Below are 17,936 nucleotides of genomic sequence, written 5' to 3' on the forward strand. Positions count from 1 at the left end.
GCCCCACAAAAAGATAAGCCCCATGTCTTTCCTATTTATTTTTGTATTCTTAGTACCTAGAATAGTGCCTGGCATATGGCAGGGTCTCCACAAATGGTTAGGGAATAAACTATCCATAACGGTTATGAAGTGGACATTTGTCCATGATTTGGCTGTCCATCATCTGAACTTCCTGTCTATTTTAGGGAACACCACTTTATGAGCCTTGGTGGGAGAAAGAAGCTGACAATGGTACTCACTCTCTTAGCTTCCCTTTGCGGTATGTGTGGATATGTGACCCGCTCAGCCAGTCAGATGCATCTTTCTGGGAACAGCACTAGGGAGCAGATGATCACCGTCATGGGTGGAGGTGGCTGCAACAGCACTTCTGGTTTCCAGGGTAGCAATAGCAGTGATCCAGGCAGCAACCATGCAAGCCATGGCATCCGGTGAACAGAGGCAGTGGCACAGTGTCCTCCCTGGACTGATTCTGTGGTATGACTTTGGCTTTGTTCTGGTTGTACCAGATTTCCCACACTCCTGCCCTCTTCTGAGTCCAGTCCCCAGCCTCTCAGTGACTCTGCAAGCTTTCAGATAGCCTTTTTATAAAGTCCTGTCTGCTTAACTCAGAGCAGTTTCTGGTGCTGGAAATTCTCTTGTCTTTTCCCTTCTCTTGCCTTCCTCATCTTTTATCACTCCCTTTGAACTTTCCAAGTCCTTGAAGTCATCTTTATGTCCTTCTCCCTAGATGTGATACTCATCAGTGGCTCCCATGAGTCTTGGGAGTCAGCCTTGGTTTAAAATGAATGAGGGTCTCTCTGGTATAGTTTTGCTCTACCAGTAAGGGTAGGACAGACTGAAGAACAGTGGGTGGATCCGAGTCAGTCATTGGATCTTCTGTGATTCATCAATGAGTTAAATTTTAAGCCTTTGAGTTGGTCAGCACTTACTGATGAATATTTGTGACATCCCATACAGGGTATTTGTGGCTCCTTATAAGAGCATCACACATGGTTCATCCTCAAGAAACCTGTCTAATAGAAAGGAAGAGAGAATTGTTACACAATTAAAATAAATAAAAGGATATGGTAGATGGTGCTTCCCAAAGATGGCCACAATAATACCTTCTATATGCCTTTCTGAAATGTCACTAATAGAGTTTGGATGTTTGTCTTCTCCAAATCTCATGTTAAATTTGACCCTCAGTGTTGGATGGGGGGCCTGATGGGAGATGTTTGGGTCATGGGTGGGGGGTGGATCTTTCATGAATAGCTTTGTGCCCTCCCAACAGTAATGAGTGAGTTCTTGCCCTATTAGTTCACATGAGAGCTGGTTGTAGAAAAGTATGGCACCTCACACCTCTCTCCTGTTCCCTCTCTTGCCACATGACATGCCTGCTTCCCCTTCACATTCCACCATGAGAAATAACATCCTAAAGTCCTAGCCAGAAGCAGATGCTGGAGTCATGCTTGTACAGCCTACAGAACTGGGAGCCAAATAAGCCTCTTTTCTTTGTACATTACCCAGCCTCAGGTATGGCTTTATAGCAAGATAGAGTGACATAGTTACCTTGCCAAATCCCATCAAGGCTGAGACTCTTTCTCTGCACTCTCTTGAACCTGGGAAAGCCCTGTGACTACTTAGACCAATAGAATGTAAGTAATGCTGCAGCAGCTTCAGGCACAGCCCTTAACTGGTTTGATAACATCTGCTTCCTGCATCTTGGAAGCCAGTCACTGTGTAAGAAATAGGACACATTGAGAACAATGTGCTGTGAGAAGCCCAATCCCCATGTGGAGTGGCCCTGGAGGAGGAGGTACTGTGTAGAGAGAGAGGTCAAGATGCCAGACTCATGAGTAAGGAAGCCATATATAAGGTGGTCTCCCAGCCCTGCCTTCCCTAGCTGATGCCATGTGGACCACAGACCAAGCACCTAGCTGAACCCTTCCTAAATTCCTGACCCACAGTTTTAAGCCACTGCATTGTGGGATGGTTATTGTTATGAGGCAATGGATTAACTGGATCAAAGGACAAGGACTCATATATACAGAATGCTTCTAGGCACCTGGCTGAGGCCATGTAGAGTGCTTTATGTAAGTGTGGAAAGAGTTTTGGGTGATAAGAACATCAGAGGAGATACTCCAGTCACCTGAGTGTACTCAGTACCCTTTGGAAAAGCAGCTGTCAAATAAAAGGAAACTTGTAGTTATTCAAAATTGAAAATAATCTCACAGTCAGATGTTAGTGATTTCTAGCATCAGTAGGTGGGGTCTGGCATGGAGAAACAAGATCCAGGATCATTAACAAAACAAAAGCCCTTCTTCATCTCGAGAGGCACAGCTACACCTAATGGAATCAATTCTCAGAATCCTTCTACTTCTTGGCTCTGCGGTAACCAAGGAGATTTTGCCCTAAATTTTTACTCCAATCCAAAATTACATTTATTGCAAACTTGGGAAAGTCAGACTACAATCAAACATCGCTTATAATAAGCCCATGCATTATGATGCATGTGATACAAGAAGGTTAAAATACTACAGCATTATATGTTAGATCCTTAGGAAAGCACAATTCAACAATTCAAATAATCTTACGTCCTTTATGTCCTACTTCCGTTTCTCTCAGAGACACATTCTGTAGCCTGTACTTAAAACAAAAGATTGTTTTATTTTGTCTCATCTCTGGCCTCCTTTGTGTTGGCTTTGGTAGCAGCTTCCAGGTGAAATATGACTGCCTCTGAGTTAACCTGGAAGTGGATGATCTGCAAAGGGGTCTGTGTTGCACTGCTTTGTGGCATGTGCAGGCACTATTGGACCTGAGTTTTCTTCTGGAGATAGAGAATGGTAGGTTTTGTCTGTTGTCTACTCAGGAGTCATTCTCCAATTTACTTCTTTGTTAACAGACCCTGATTTTTAAAATATATCTGGTAGTTATCTCCTTTATGGGGGAGGCCAGGTCATTCCTTAGCCCAAGGAAGTGAATTGATTAAGTCAATGATCTAAGTTCCATCCCTTTTGTCAGTGTTTAGTTCAGGAATGGACATGGGACACAATTCCAGCCCATGAAACATGATGCACAGTCAGCTGTGGGACTTTAGGTAAAGTTCTCTTATCTTTTAAGTAGGTGCCCAAGTAAGGGATAGTGTTGGTTCCCATCTTGTCATTTGGTTACTATGTGAGAGTATGAGGTCTGGAGCCACTACCTTGGCCACCATGAGGGAAGCCAGCCCAAGAGGAAAGGTCAGTGTGCTGACTAGATTGGAGAGATGGAAAGAGGGGAAAAAAAAACCTGTGTTCTTAATTGTATTATAGAGCTGCTGAATTGACCTATTTGAAACTGTCCTAACTTAGGACTTCTTGTTATGTGAAGGAATACATTTTCTCCTTGTTTAAGCCACACTTGGTTGGGTTTTCAGTTTTTTAGCTGATAGCATCCTGAGTCAGTAATTATAAATAAGAAATCAATGATAATGTGTATAGTAGAAGGAAAAACTACCTTCAGCATTGGGGAGACAAAGTATCTCATGTTTTTGGATAGGTGAGGCTACAGGAACACATATCGGGTTATGAATTACCTTTGGGGAGGTCCATATTGATTGGAAAGCAAAGGAAGACCCCTGGGAACACCTGAACTGATCTCAGTTTTGAAAAGCTTGGTCGGGCGCTGTGGCTCACGCCTGTAATCCCAGCACTTTGGGAGACCGAGGCAGGCGGACCACGAGGTCAGGAGATCAAGACCATCCTGGCTAATATGATGAAATCCCGTCTCTACTAAAAATACAAAAAATTAGCCGGGTGTGGTGGCAGGCGCCTGTAGTCCCAGCTGCTCAGGAGGCTGAGGCAGGAGAATATCATGAACCCGGGAGGGAGGTGGAGCTGGCGGTGATCAGAGATCGTGCCACTGCACTCCAGCCTGGGTGACAGAGCGAGATTCCATCCCCCCCCCAAAAAAAAAGCAAAGCTCAAAATAAAGTTGTCAAGAGCAAAAAGACACTGTTATACAGCATTTCTCCAAGGCTTCATTAGTCCACAAGGAAAATGCAGGGAGTCTGAAAGATCTGAAACCCTACGTGAGGTTGTCATAGCACCTATGAAGAAGACACATGTGTGAGCCTAGACAAGGATGCAATAAATGAGGAAAGTAGGGTTGCGATTTCTGTAGTGCATAGTCACGACACAAAGTGAATGTACCTTTACAGCAGTTCACCTATGAGACAGTAAAGGAAACTCTTTGCAAAACAGCTCTGGATGGCAGAGAGAGCTGTGTCCAACTGGCTGTCCCAGAGACTTGTCACATGCCACAGGCCTCCTGGGCACACACCAACAGCCTGGCTTGTGACTGAAACATGCACTGCCATCAGCTCCTCTGACAATTCCCAGAGTGATGAAAATCCTCTTGACACTTGGAACTGCACACATTCTAATTCGTCACAGGCTATATGTGTTGCTTGTGTGCTCTGAACCAAATCCTGATGTATTTCTTGGAATGAAGGAAACAAATTTTCTAATCTGATAAATAATAGCAACTTCTCAATAAGCAGCAAAAAAAAAAAAAAAAAAAAGACTAAAATGGAAAGTTGTCCACTTCTAGCCCCTCAGAAGGCAATTTGGGTCTATTAATGGCCTTCAGTTGATTTCTTTTAGAAGCTCCTGAAAAAGAACAAGGTAACCCTTGACATCCAGGAGCTGGCCTGACCCTCCCCACTGGGCCTGGCATTCTTTCATGGAATGTAAACAATCTTATATAACATAACATCAACATCAGACAAGGCCACTCTGTGACTGCAAAATGGATCAAGAGAGAAACAACCACATCGTAATCACATCTGAACACAGATAAAATATAGTTAATGTGATTATGGAATCTGGCAAGTCCTAAGATCTGCAGGGTTAGTTGGCCAGCTGGAGACCCAGGAAAGCCAATGGGTTTAGTTCTGTTCTGAATCTGAAGGCCTGAGAACCACGAGAGCCGATGGTGCAGTTCTTGTCTCTGAAGTCTGACAGGCTTGGGACTCGGCGAATGCTGATGTTTCAGTTTGAGTCTGAAGTCAGGAAGAAAGCCAACATCCCAGCTAGAAGACGATCAGGCACAGAGCAAATTCTCCCTTAATTAGCTCTTTTATTCTACTCAGGCCTTTGACTGATTGGATGAGGCCCACCTTCACCAGAGAGGGCAATGTGCTTTACTCAGTTCACCAATTTAAATGCTTATCTTTTTTCTTTTTGAGACGGAGTCTTGCTTTGTCACCCATGCTGGATAAAGTGAGATTCCACTTTGCAGTGGCAAGATCTTGGCTCACTGCAACCTCTGCATCCTGGGTTCAAGTGATTCTCCTGCCTCAGCCTCCTGAGTAGCTGGGATTACAGGCATGTGCTATCATGCCTGGCTAATTTTTGTATTTTTAGTAGAGACAGGGTTTCACCATGTTGCCCATGCTAGTCTCGAACTCCTGGCCTCAAGTGATCTGTGTGCCTCCGCCTCCCAAGGTGTTGGGATTACAGGCATGAGTCACCGTGCCTGGCCTTAAATGTCAATCTTATCCGAAAATCCCCTCATAGACACACCCAGAATGATGATAAACCAGATATCTGCACAGCCCAGGGCCCAGTCAAGTTGACCTGGGCCCCAGTCAAGTTGACACATAAAATTAACCATTATAGTAGCATTTTCCCCAAGATATAGCTAGTAATTGGTGGAGCCAGAATTCAAACACTGTGCTGTCTAACTCTGAAGTCCAAGCTCTTGACCACTCTGCCACAGTGCTCCCCACTTAACACCCCTATATCTCCCTTGTTTGGGCATTATCCAGAGACAATCTAAGAAGAATTCTATGCTAATTTTCACAGATCTTAGAGTTTGAACTACACAGTTTGAAACTGAGTTACGTATTATCTCATGTTTCTGCTACTGTTTCCTATATGATTTTTCTCCTCCCTCTCATTAGATTGTAAGAAATTTAGAAACAAGGACTATGTCTTATGCTTTAATAATAGCTAATATTATTAAATACTTACAATGGACCATGCATTTTACATGCATTTGTCCATGTAATTCTTACAATAATACTATAAGGTAGCTACTTTGTTATCCCCGTTTTACTACAGCCCAGATACTGATCAACTTGCACGAAGTTACAGGGGCAGTAAGTGGAGCCAGGGTTTGAACCAAGATGATTTGGCCCCAGAACTTGTGCTCTATTTTTTTTAAAAATACCATATGAGTGTATGCTCTGTTTTTTTCCAGTAGTTTAAAACTAGTTCTTTAGTTTCTTTGAAGTACAAATCCACAATTTCATTTCCATCCTATTGCAGATGTGCTTAGGGCAATCAAAGAACTCCATCTAATTTTTGGTTCTTATGAAGGTGATATTTTGGTGTAGTTGTTAAATGGGTGTCCTTGCAGCCGGCATAATTGGTGGAGCCTTCTATCCCGCTATCTTGCTCTGTTCCCCCTCTCCCCAGAACCTGTCTTAACCATTATGTTTTTTACTTTCACTTTGATGCACTTCTTGTATCTTTCCCCCCCATTCTCAGTACCCATCTAAGTGGGTGGTTTCAGAGATCAAGAGCTCCTTGGGAGGTGGAATGGCTTGGAGGTTGGCTGACTGTGTGGGGTGTAGTCTCTTCTTCAGGGTGCACCTGGTTTGTGGTTTGGCCTACACTGCTCTCTGGAACTCCTCTGCTCAGACTCCTGCACCTCCTGGGAAGCCAGAATTAACAGTTCCCAGAGACTCTCCCTCTGGAGGCACTCAGACTGTCCTCACTTGCCCAATTCCTGGTGCCAAGGCTGGGCATCAAAAATGCAATGTCACCTTACTAAGCACTGACTGGCTTCTGCCAGCGTGAGACACTGCCCCACCAGAGCTGTACAAATGTTCTTTGCATAAGGGGATATCTGCAGCCTCATCCAGAGGCTGGGTATGGTGCCTGGGGGTGGGTTGCCAGGCTTGGTCATACCTAGTCCTCTCTGGAGCTGCTGGGACATAACTTGCTAACTTAGTACCCCAGGGAGTCGGAGCAGAGGGACCCATTGCCCTCCTCCAGCACACTTACCTCCATCTTACCTGCACAGGTAGGCAATATTTACTTTTTTACATTTTTATTTTTTGGGCTGGAGTCTCCCTCTGTTGCCCAGGCTGGAGCGCAGTGGTGCGATCTCGGCTCACTGCAACCTCCGCCTCCCAGGTTCAAGTGATTCTTCTGTCTCAGTCTTCAGAGTGGCTGGGATTACAGACACATGCCACCATGCCTGGCTAATTTTTTGTATTTTAGTAGAGATGGGGTTTCACCGTGTTGCCTAGGCTGGTCTCGAACTCCTGAGCTCAGGCAAGGCAATCCACCCGCCTCGGCCTCCCAGAGTGCTAGGATTACAGGTGTGAGCCACCATGCCCGGCCTATTTTTAAATTTTTTTTGACTGCAACCATGAGAGATCTAGCAAGCCATGTTTAAATGCCCCTAAAGCAAAATTACTACCTTCAGAAAGTCCTCAGCTATCTAGATGTAGTCAAATTCAGAATGAGAGTATAGTTTTCAGCTTGGGAAGGTGCCTCTACTTGGTGCCTGTAAAGTACTAGATGTCCTGTCATAGAACCTTTCTTAGGAAGTCATTAACTTTCTCGAAGGCTAGACTGTGAGCTCTTTAAGGGCAGAACCAGCTCCTACTACAGGGCCTGGAATGTAGAAGTCTCTTAGGAACTGTTTGTGAATGATAAAACCTGTAGGACTTTCACTCGGTATATCATCATATTGCCATCATCAAAAAAGCCTTGCTATATGGGAAGAATACCTGGAAGAACACAGGAGGCTTGTGGGTATGTCCCCGCTCTGGGGTGAACCAGCTCTGCAACTTTGCCAATACAAGTTTACTTCTGGACCGTGATTTATTTATCTGAATGAATGATGAGGATGGATTAGAGAAACTCTAAGGTTCCATCTAAGTTTAGCATTCTAGGACTGTGCATGTGACATGATCTGTGTAGAGAGGGGGTTATAGGAATTTGGTTCCTGCCATATCTGAATTTACAAACCTAAAAGCGAATACACAGATGTGGACACACTGACATGGGTTCCACCAGCTCTGGAGCTAGCCTCTATAAGGGATGACTGAAAAGGGGCTGGGGATTAGGAGTTAATAGCTTTCCAAGCCCTGGCAGATGTGAAACTATAATCAGGGCACCTGGCTTATGGTCATTAGCATCTGCCTTTGCACCAAGGCCCTGCTGCCAGGGCGCAGATGTTAAAGACCTTTCTGGGAGTTCCCCATGCCTCCTCCATCACGAATCTGTGTAACCCTGCTGACAAAACATGATGCAGGCTCCCCACTTTAGGCCATATGCTTGGGAAAAACATCCTTCTGGCAGAGACTCCTGGGGGAAAGGAAAGGCATAACTCTTTGATCTTGATCCCTAACAAAGAATTTATCTTGGGATCTTTGAAATCTTGGAAAAAAAAAACAAAACCCTGTACTTTCAAAGCTTTTCTTGTTTGATGTATTATAAAACAGGGGGACAAATATTGTCCTCTGGGGCAAATATTCCTTTGTTCTGGAAAGACACTAAAATGGATATTTAGTTATTAAAAGGAAAAGTAAATATTCTCCAATACAGAAATTTAGACCCTGCCTTTCCGAGGGGTTCCGGTGTTATGTACAAAAACATAAAAGGCTGTTTTCATCGTGGATGGTGTTGCAGTTCTGCAAATTGTTTTCTACAGGAAAATGTTTAATCTTTAAAGATTTATTCTGCAGAGTCTATGAAAATTGTTTTGCTTTCTTGAAAAATATGTGGATGTCCTTTTTGGAGTGGAGGCTGGAAGCTCTTGGGGGTGAATGTGGGGCACTGGAGACCTATCCTCACTCAGGCTGGTGAAGGGATCACCAGGGGGCCCAGATTTAAAGTGGGGCTTGTTTGAAGCAGCACTATTTGCGACATGCTATACTAACTCAGACTTTGGAAAAGGACTGATGTTTAATTTACTGCCGTCTAGTTCATTGTCCAAGGTAAGACCAACCCTCCCTGAATGGGAGGGACACTTCAGCTGTTAATCATGCACAAATGGGAGAAAACAGAGAGAACATGGGGAATATTGAGACCAGGATTGCAGACAAGAACCCTATGGGCAAGAGGAAAACTGGAAGCCTCTTCCCCTGTCTCTGGTGGGAGGAAATGCAGAGTCTAGGACTGGTGAAGCTTGCTGGGAGCTGGGCTGAGAGGTGCCCAATAAAGGTCGTACGTGGAGAGGCTTGGACTGTAAACTTTATGATTCCACATTTCTAGTATCAGTTTTGACTTTCTCAGAGTGATCATTCCTGTGTGCCATTTCCAAATCTTTATTAAAGTCTTGTTACTCATTCAAGCTTAGGTTTAGCCATGCTATTGAGGGAATTAAAGGCCTCAGTGATCACAAGAACAGCTCACATGACAACTCTGGGAGGGACTGGCAGCAAAATAAATGAGATCTGAGAAGGAGCAGAAGCTAAAGATATGGATGGAAGGAATGTTGCAGGCACAACTGTGGCTGCAGATTAATGGGGTAGCTTCGTGAGATAACCCTTGTCCCCAGATATACTAGAGGGAATAGGGTCTTCAAAGAGGGAAGCCAGGACCTACTATACGTAAGTTAGTGGGGGACACCAAGTTTGCAAACATAGGTTACATTTAGTAAGGTTTATCCTTTGCATAGAACGAAAAAGGGCAAAGGCTTGCAGGGCCCTGTTCTTCAAAGGAAGAAGGGGATTCAGAGGGCTAAGTACACTGTAGGAAGGAAATAATGAGTGTATGGAGAGGGGTAATAAAAATGCCTTTTTTTGGGGGGTGGGGTAGCAAACAGCAATGTGTAGGAGAGAGAGCATCAGAGACAAGCAACTTGTCCTAACTTACCACACATGGGGTGCAGTCACTTAGCTTTCCATAGACTTTAAGTTCCCACAGTGAGCAGTTTGTTTTTTGAGGATGTTTCTGGTGTGTCCCTCTATGTTCTCTCCATGTGCAAATCTGCCACCACGATGCAGCAGTTTGACATCCCTTGTCTCCAGTCTTTGCTTTCTTTTTTTTTTCTTTTTTTTATTATTATTATACTTTAAGTTTTAGGGTACATGTGCACAATGTGCAGCTTAGGTACATATGTATACATATGCCATGCTGGTGTGCTGCACCCATTAACTCGTCATTTAGCATTAGGTATATGTCCTAATGCTATCCCTCCCCCCTCCCCCCACCCCACAACAGTCACCAGAGTGTGATGTTCCCCTTCCTGTGTCCATGTGTTCTCATTGTTCAATTCCCACCGATGAGTGAAAACATGTGGTGTTTGGTTTTTTGTCCTTGCGATAGTTTACTGAGAACGATGATTTCCAATTTCATCCATGTCCCTACAAAGGACATGAACTCATCATTTTTTATGGCTGCATAGTATTCCATGGTGTATATATGCCACACTTTCTTAATCCAGTCTATCATTGTTGGACATTTGGGTTGGTTCCAAGTCTTTGCTATTGTGAATAGTGCCACAATAAACATACGTGTGCATGTGTCTTTATAGCAGCATGATTTATAGTCCTTTGGGTATATACCCAGTAATGGGATGGCTGGGTCAAATGGTATTTCTAGTTCTAGATCCCTGAGGAATTGCCACACTGAATTCCACAATGGTTGAACTAGTTTACAGTCCCACCAACAGTGTAAAAATGTTCCTATTTCTCCACATCCTCTCCAGCACCTGTTGTTTCCTGACTTTTTAATTATCGCCATTCTAACTGGTGTGAGATGGTATCTCACTGTGGTTTCGATTTGCATTTCTCTGATGGCCAGTGATGATGAGCATTTTTTCATGTGTCTTTTGACTGCATAAATGTCTTCTTTTGAGAAGTGTCTGTTCATATCCTTTGCCCACTTTTTGATGGGGTTTGATTTTTTCTTGTAAATTTGTTTGAGTTCATTGTAGATTCTGGATATTAGCCCTTTGTCAGATGAGTAGGTTGCGAAAATTTTCTCCCATTTTGTAGGTTGCCTGTTCACTCTGATGGTAGTTTCTTTTGCTGTGCAGAAGCTCTTTAGTTTAATTAGATCTCATTTGTCAATTTTGGCTTTTGTTGCCATTGCTTTTGGTGTTTTAGACATGAAGTCCTTGCCCATGCCTATGTCCTGAATCGTAATGCCTAGGTTTTCTTCTAGGGTTTTTATGGTTTTAGGTCTAATGTCTAAGTCTTTAATCCATCTTGAATTAATTTTTGTATAAGGTGTAAGGAAGGGATCCAGTTTCAGCTTTCTACATATGGCTAGCCAGTTTTCCCAGCACCATTTATTAAATAGGGAATCCTTTCCCCATTTCTTGTTTTTCTCAGGTTTGTCAAAGATCAGATAGTTGTAGATATGCGGCATTATTTCTGAGGGCTCCGTTCTGTTCCATTGATCTATATCTCTGTTTTGGTACCAGTACCATGCTGTTTTGGTTACTGTAGCCTTGTAGTATAGTTTGAAGTCAGGTAGCGTGATGCTTCCAGCTTTGTTCTTTTGGCTTAGGATTGACTTGGCGATGCGGGCTCTTTTTTGCTTCCGTATGAACTTTAAAGTAGTTCTTTCCAATTCTGTGAAGAAAGTCATTGGTAGCTTGATGGGGATGGCATTGAATCTATAAATTACCTTGGGCAGTATGGCCATTTTCACGATATTGATTCTTCCTACCCATGAGCATGGAATGTTCTTCCATTTGTTTGTATCCTCTTTTATTTCCTTGAGCAGTGGTTTGTAGTTCTCCTTGAAGAGGTCCTTCACATCCCTTGTAAGTTGGATTCCTAGGTATTTTATTCTCTTTGAAGCAATTGTGAATGGGAGTTCACTCATGATTTGGCTCTCTGTCTGTTATTGGTGTATAAGAATGCTTGTGATTTTTGTACATTGATTTTGTATCCTGAGATTTTGCTGAAGTTGCTTATCAGCTTAAGGAGATTTTGGGCTGAGACAATGGGGTTTTCTAGATATACAATCATGTCATCTGCAAACAGGGACAATTTGACTTCCTCTTTTCCTAATTGAATACCCTTTATTTCCCTTCTCCTGCCTAATTGCCCTGGCCAGAACTTCCAACACTATGTTGAATAGGAGTGGTGAGAGAGGGCATCCCTGTCCTGTGCCAGTTTTCAAAGGGAATGCTTCTAGTTTTTGCCCATTCAGTATGATATTGGCTGTGGGTTTGTCATAGATAGCTCTTATTATTTTGAGATACGTCCCATCAATACCTAATTTATTGAGAGTTTTTAGCAAGAAGTGTTGTTGAATTTTGTCAAAAGCCTTTTCTGCGTCTATTGAGATAATCATGTGGTTTTTGTCTTTGGTTCTGTTTATATGCTGGATTACATTTATTGATTTGCGTATATTGAACCAGCCTTGCATCCCAGGGATGAAGCCCACTTGATCATGGTGGATAAGCTTTTTGATGTGCTGCTGGATTCTGTTTGCCAGTATTTTATTGAGGATTTTTGCATCAATGTTCATCAAGGATATTGGTCTAAAATTCTCTTTTTTGGTTGTGTCTCTGCCGAGCTTTGGTATCAGGATGATGCTGGCCTCATAAAATGAGTTAGGGAGGATTCCCTGTTTTTCTATTGATTGGAATAGTTTCAGAAGGAATGGTACCAGTTCCTCCTTGTACCTCTGGTAGAATTTGGCTGTGAATCCATCTGGTCCTGGACTCTTTTTGATTGGTAAGCTATTGATTATTGTCACAATTTCAGATCCTGTTATTGGTCTATTCTCCAATTAAAAGACACAGACTGGCAAATTGGGTAAGGAGTCAAGACCCATCAGTGTGCTGTATTCAGGAAACCCATCTCACGTGCAGAGACACACATAGGCTCAGAATAAAAGGATGGAGGAAGATCTACCAAGCAAATGGAAAACAAAAAAAGGCAGGGGTTGCAATCCTAGTCTCTGATAAAATAGACTTTAAACCAACGAAAATCAAAAGAGACAAAGAAGGCCATTACATAATGGTAAAGGGATCAATTCTACAAGAAGAGCTAACTATCCTAAATATATATGCACCCAATACAGGAGCACCCAGATTCATAAAGCAAGTCCTAAGTGACCTACAAAGAGACTTAGACTCCCACACAATAATAGTGGGAGACTTTAACACCCCACTGTCAACATTAGACAGATCAACAAGACAGAAAGTTAACAAGGATATCCCGGAATTGAACTCAGCTCTGCACCAAGTGGACCTAGTAGACATCTACAGAACTCTCCACCCCAAATCAACAGAATATACATTTTTTTCTGCACCACACCACACCTATTGCAAAATTGACCACATACTTGGAAGTAAAGCTCTCCTCAGCAAATGTAAAAGAACAGAAATTATAACAAACTGTCTCTCAGACCACAGTGCGATCAAACTAGAACTCAGGATTAAGAAACTCACTCAAAACCACTCAACTACATGGAAACTGAAGAACCTGCTCCTGAATGACTACTGGGTACATAACGAAATGAAGGCAGAAATAAAAATGTTCTTTGAAACCAACAAGAACAAAGACACAACATACCAGAATCTCTGGGGCACATTCAAAGCAGTGTGTAGAGGGAAAGTGATAGCACTAAATGCCCACAAGAGAAAGCAGGAAAGATCCAAAATTGACACCCTAACATCACAATTAAAAGAACTAGAAAAGCAAGAACAAACACATTCAAAAGCTAGCAGAAGACAAGAAATAACTAAAATCAGAGCAGAACTGAAGGAAATAGAGACCAAAAAAACCCTTCAAAAAATTAATGAATCCAGGAGCTGGTTTTTTGAAAGGATCAACAAAATTGATAGACTGCTAGCAAGACTAATAAAGAAAAAAAGAGAGAAGAATCAAATAGACGCAATAAAAAATGATAAAGGGGATATCACCACCGATCCCACAGAAATACAAACTACCATCGGAGAATACTACAAACACCTCTATGCAAATAAACTAGAAAATCTAGAAGAAATGGATAAATTCCTCGAAACATACACTCTCCCAAGACAGTCTTTGCTTTCTTATCAGATCTCTCCAGGGACTCTGCTTTCGGCAACTCTGATCACAGTATCTGATGGTCAAAATAGGCAAGTGCTTCTGTGGAGGTGCCCAATAAAGGTTGTACGTGGAGAGGATTGGCTTGTAAACTTTATGATTCCACATTTCTAGTATCAGTTTTGACTTTCTCAGAGTGATCATTCCTGTGTGCCATTTCCAAATCTTTACTAAAGTCTTGTTACTCATTCAAGCTTAGGTTTAGCCATGCTATTGAGGGAATTAAAGGCCTCAGTGATCACAAGAACAGCTCACACGACAACTCTGGGAGGGACTGGCAGCAAAATAAATGAGATCTGAGGAGGAGCAGAAGCTAAAGATATGGATGGAAGGAATGTTGCAGGCACAACTGTGGCTGCAGATTAATGGGGTAGCTTCGTGAGATAACCCTTGTCCCCAGATATACTAGAGGGGATAGGGTCTTCAAAGAGGGAAGCCAGGACATACTATATGTAAGTTAGTGGGGGACACCAAGTTTGCAAACATAGGTTACATTTAGTAAGGTTTATCCTTTGCATAGAATGAAAAAGGGCAAAGGCTTGCAGGGAGGGCCCTGTTCTTCAAAGGAAGAAGGGGACTCAGAGGGCTAAGTACACTGTAGGAAGGAAATAATGAGTGTATGGGGAGGGGTAATAAAAATGCCTTTTTTTGGGGGGTGGGGTAGCAAACAGCAATGTGTAGGAGAGAGAGCATCAGAGACAAGCAACTTGTCCTAACTTACCACACATGGGGTGCAGTCACTTAGCTTTCCATAGACTTTAAGTTCCCACAGTGAGCAGTTTGTTTTTTGAGGATGTTTCTGGTGTGTCCCTCTGTGTTCCCTCCATGTGCAAATCTGCCACCATGATGCAGCAGTTTGACATCCCTTCTCTCCAGTCTTTGCTTTCTTATCAGATCTCTCCAGGGACTCTACTTTTGGCAACTCTGATCACAGCATCTGATGGTCAAAATAGTCAAGTGCTTCTGTGGAGCTGCATTCTTTGGTCTAATGACTCAAATCTGGATTTGATGGCTTAGAGGAAAATGTGCTCAGGGAGCTTCACTACAATGATGTATCTCAACAGGTACAGCAGTGGGAATGGTGGGCTTCTCCGCTGCAGATACCTTTTCCAATTTTGTGTATTAGGAACTCAGATCCTACAGACATATCTGTAACTACTCGTCTATAACTCCTGGGCCCTGTTTTCCTTGTGTCTTCAGTGATAGTATTAGACTGGCACACATAGGTGCTTAAACACATGTTGGACAAATGAGTTCATGACATCTATGAATAGCTACAGGAATCATTTTCAAAGACAATCAGCCAGTCATATTGTCCACAAAGGGTTTTGTGCTATTTCCAGATGTCAGAGGCAGTGTGGGAGATATCATTTAGATTCTGAAAAATTGGAATTTGGAGACATTTGGAGATTTCTGAAGTTCTGCAGAATTTTACAAATCAAGAGCATCCTTTAAAAAAAGAGATGTGTAATCATCACATAGTACTTTAAGGTTCTTCCTGCCCGTAACATCTTAACTGCCATCTTCAAAGCCAGACTCCAAGCCTGAAAAAGCCTTAACAAGTAAAAATTATCCTTTATATTCTCTGTTGTCCTCTTGAATCCTGTCCCTAGATATTGGTGACTGTTCTCCCTTGGGCCATGCAGGACCTGTCTGCTGGTCACTCTACTTTCCTGGCACTGGCCCAGGCCTGGGAGGAGGAGGAGGAGGAAGAGGAGGAGGAGGAGGAAGAAGAGAAGGAAGAGAGGGAGGAGGAAGAGGAGGAGAAGGAAGAGGAAGAGGAGGAGGAAGAAGAGGAGGAGGAGGAGGAAGAGGAGGAAGAAGAGGAGGAGGAGGAGGAAGAAGAGGAGGAGGAGGAGGAAGAAGAGAAGGAGGAGGAGAAAGAGGCAGCGGAGGGAAAGGTTTCCTATGTCCCATCACTCCAATTTGGAGTCCTACAAATGTTCTTTGGGGACCTTCAACAGTGAAATATTCTATTGCAGCCAGAAACCTAACCATGTGCTCTGACCTAGCATTGAGTCCAAGCTTATTTTGTCTCTGTCTTCAGTATTTTATGGGATGTATGCCTCTTTCTAGGGAAGCCCGGAGAATCTGCTGAAGACAAATGTTTGTTTCCAGTATCTAGTACCATGTATTAGTAATCAGTATCTAGTAACATGGGCTTTAAAACATGTATCTAGTTACCAGTATCTAGTAACATGGGCTTTAAAAGAGTATTCATGGGTTTGGGGGCTGGAGCACTGCTGTGGCAAATGTTTGGGCCCTGGTAAACAGGGCCTAAATTTTTTTTTCACTCTGATAAAAATTTTGCATCTCACCTTCCATTACAACCTTACATAGATTAGTTGACATTCTGCAGCAGGATTTTCAGGTAAATGTAAGCAGGCCTGGTGGGATGAGAGTTAGGGAGGCAGATCAGGGGTCCTAATAAAGAGAGGGGACTTGAAATTGACAGCCTGGTTGTGAATTCTGGCCAAGGCACACAAAAGTGGGGTGCTCTTCAGGATACTCACCCTTCCTAACCCTTGGTTTCCTCATCTATAAAATAACTACTTCATAGAGCTATTTTGAGGAGTTACTATAGCAGAAAAGACTTAAAATAGTTCTTGAGTGTGATATATAAGTGACTGTTATTATTGTCCTGGGCAATCCTTGGGTCTATGCTTTTCTAGGATATTCACATGGTCCTGGGACACAAAATCTCCCAGTGGTTCCCAGTCGATGCCTTAAGGCTTATGGGGAGCCAAGGAAATTGATTGCTATTTTCTGGATACCTAAGTTCTAGTTCTTAAAACCATTTGTGCTTCATCAAGGAGTTCAGCCAGAGAAGTGTCATCCAAGGTGATGCAGGGTGGGACCAAGGAGCCTGGTACATGATGGGCTCTATTGTCACCCCTTAATCCAACATTCTCCATTCCCATGAGGGTCCCATATTTGAGTGGCTACCATTATTACTGGAGACAGAAATTACTCCAGGCCCAAGCGTTCTTGCTCTAGTAAAAAGCCTACAAGCCTTTGCAGTGCCCTGATCTTAAACAGGTGAGCCGGTGCGTGCAGCTTGATGGATGCTTCTCCTAACCTGGGGAGGTGGTAATGAACAAAGTTACTAAAGACACCCAATTGTTTTAATGTCATATGCCCTCCAAAGCCCCTGAAGTTCACAGAAAATAACTCCGTTCTTATAAGCTGGACATCAGATGGAAATGAGCTATCAAGAACTTGAGCTGAAATTCTTTCTAGTCTCACATATGTAGAGATTAAAAAGCAATTTCCTTCAAATAATGATTAGATCATTCACTTAGCAGTTCTAAGTCAGTATCTTGTTTTAGGAGGCTTATTCCATTATCTTGGCAAGGGAAAGAGCAGCAATAGGAATTGCCGAAAGTAAAAGGCAAAATTTCATATTAGGTTCATTTTTAATGTGAAAGTCAGAGCATTATTAAATCATTTGTCTAATAATAGTTATCAAGAATGCCAGCCAGGTGCGGTGGCTCATGCCTATAATCCCAGCACTTTGGGAAGCCGAGGCAGGCAGATCACGATGTCAGGAGATCGAGACCATCCTGGCTAACACAGTGAAACCCCATCTGTACTAAAAATACAAAAAATTAGTCAGACGTGGTGGCAGGCGCCTATAGTCCTAGCTACTCAGGAGGCTGAGGCAGGAGAATGGCGTGAACCTGGGAGGCAGAGCTTGCAGTGAGCCAAGATTGCGCCACTGCGCTCCAGCCTGGGTGACAGAGAGAGACTCTGTCTCAAAAAAAAAAAAAAAAAAAAAAAAAGTATGCCTTTGGTTAAACAAAGCTGGATATATCAAAATGCTTGAGATCAAGTTAAAAGGAAAAAGAATGCTAGAAAAATCAGGCAGCATAGTACAGGCATATGAGCCTTCAAAGGA

This window comes from Pongo abelii, chromosome 6 (genome assembly GCF_028885655.2).
Source record: "Pongo abelii isolate AG06213 chromosome 6, NHGRI_mPonAbe1-v2.0_pri, whole genome shotgun sequence".
NCBI lineage: Eukaryota > Metazoa > Chordata > Mammalia > Primates > Hominidae > Pongo > Pongo abelii.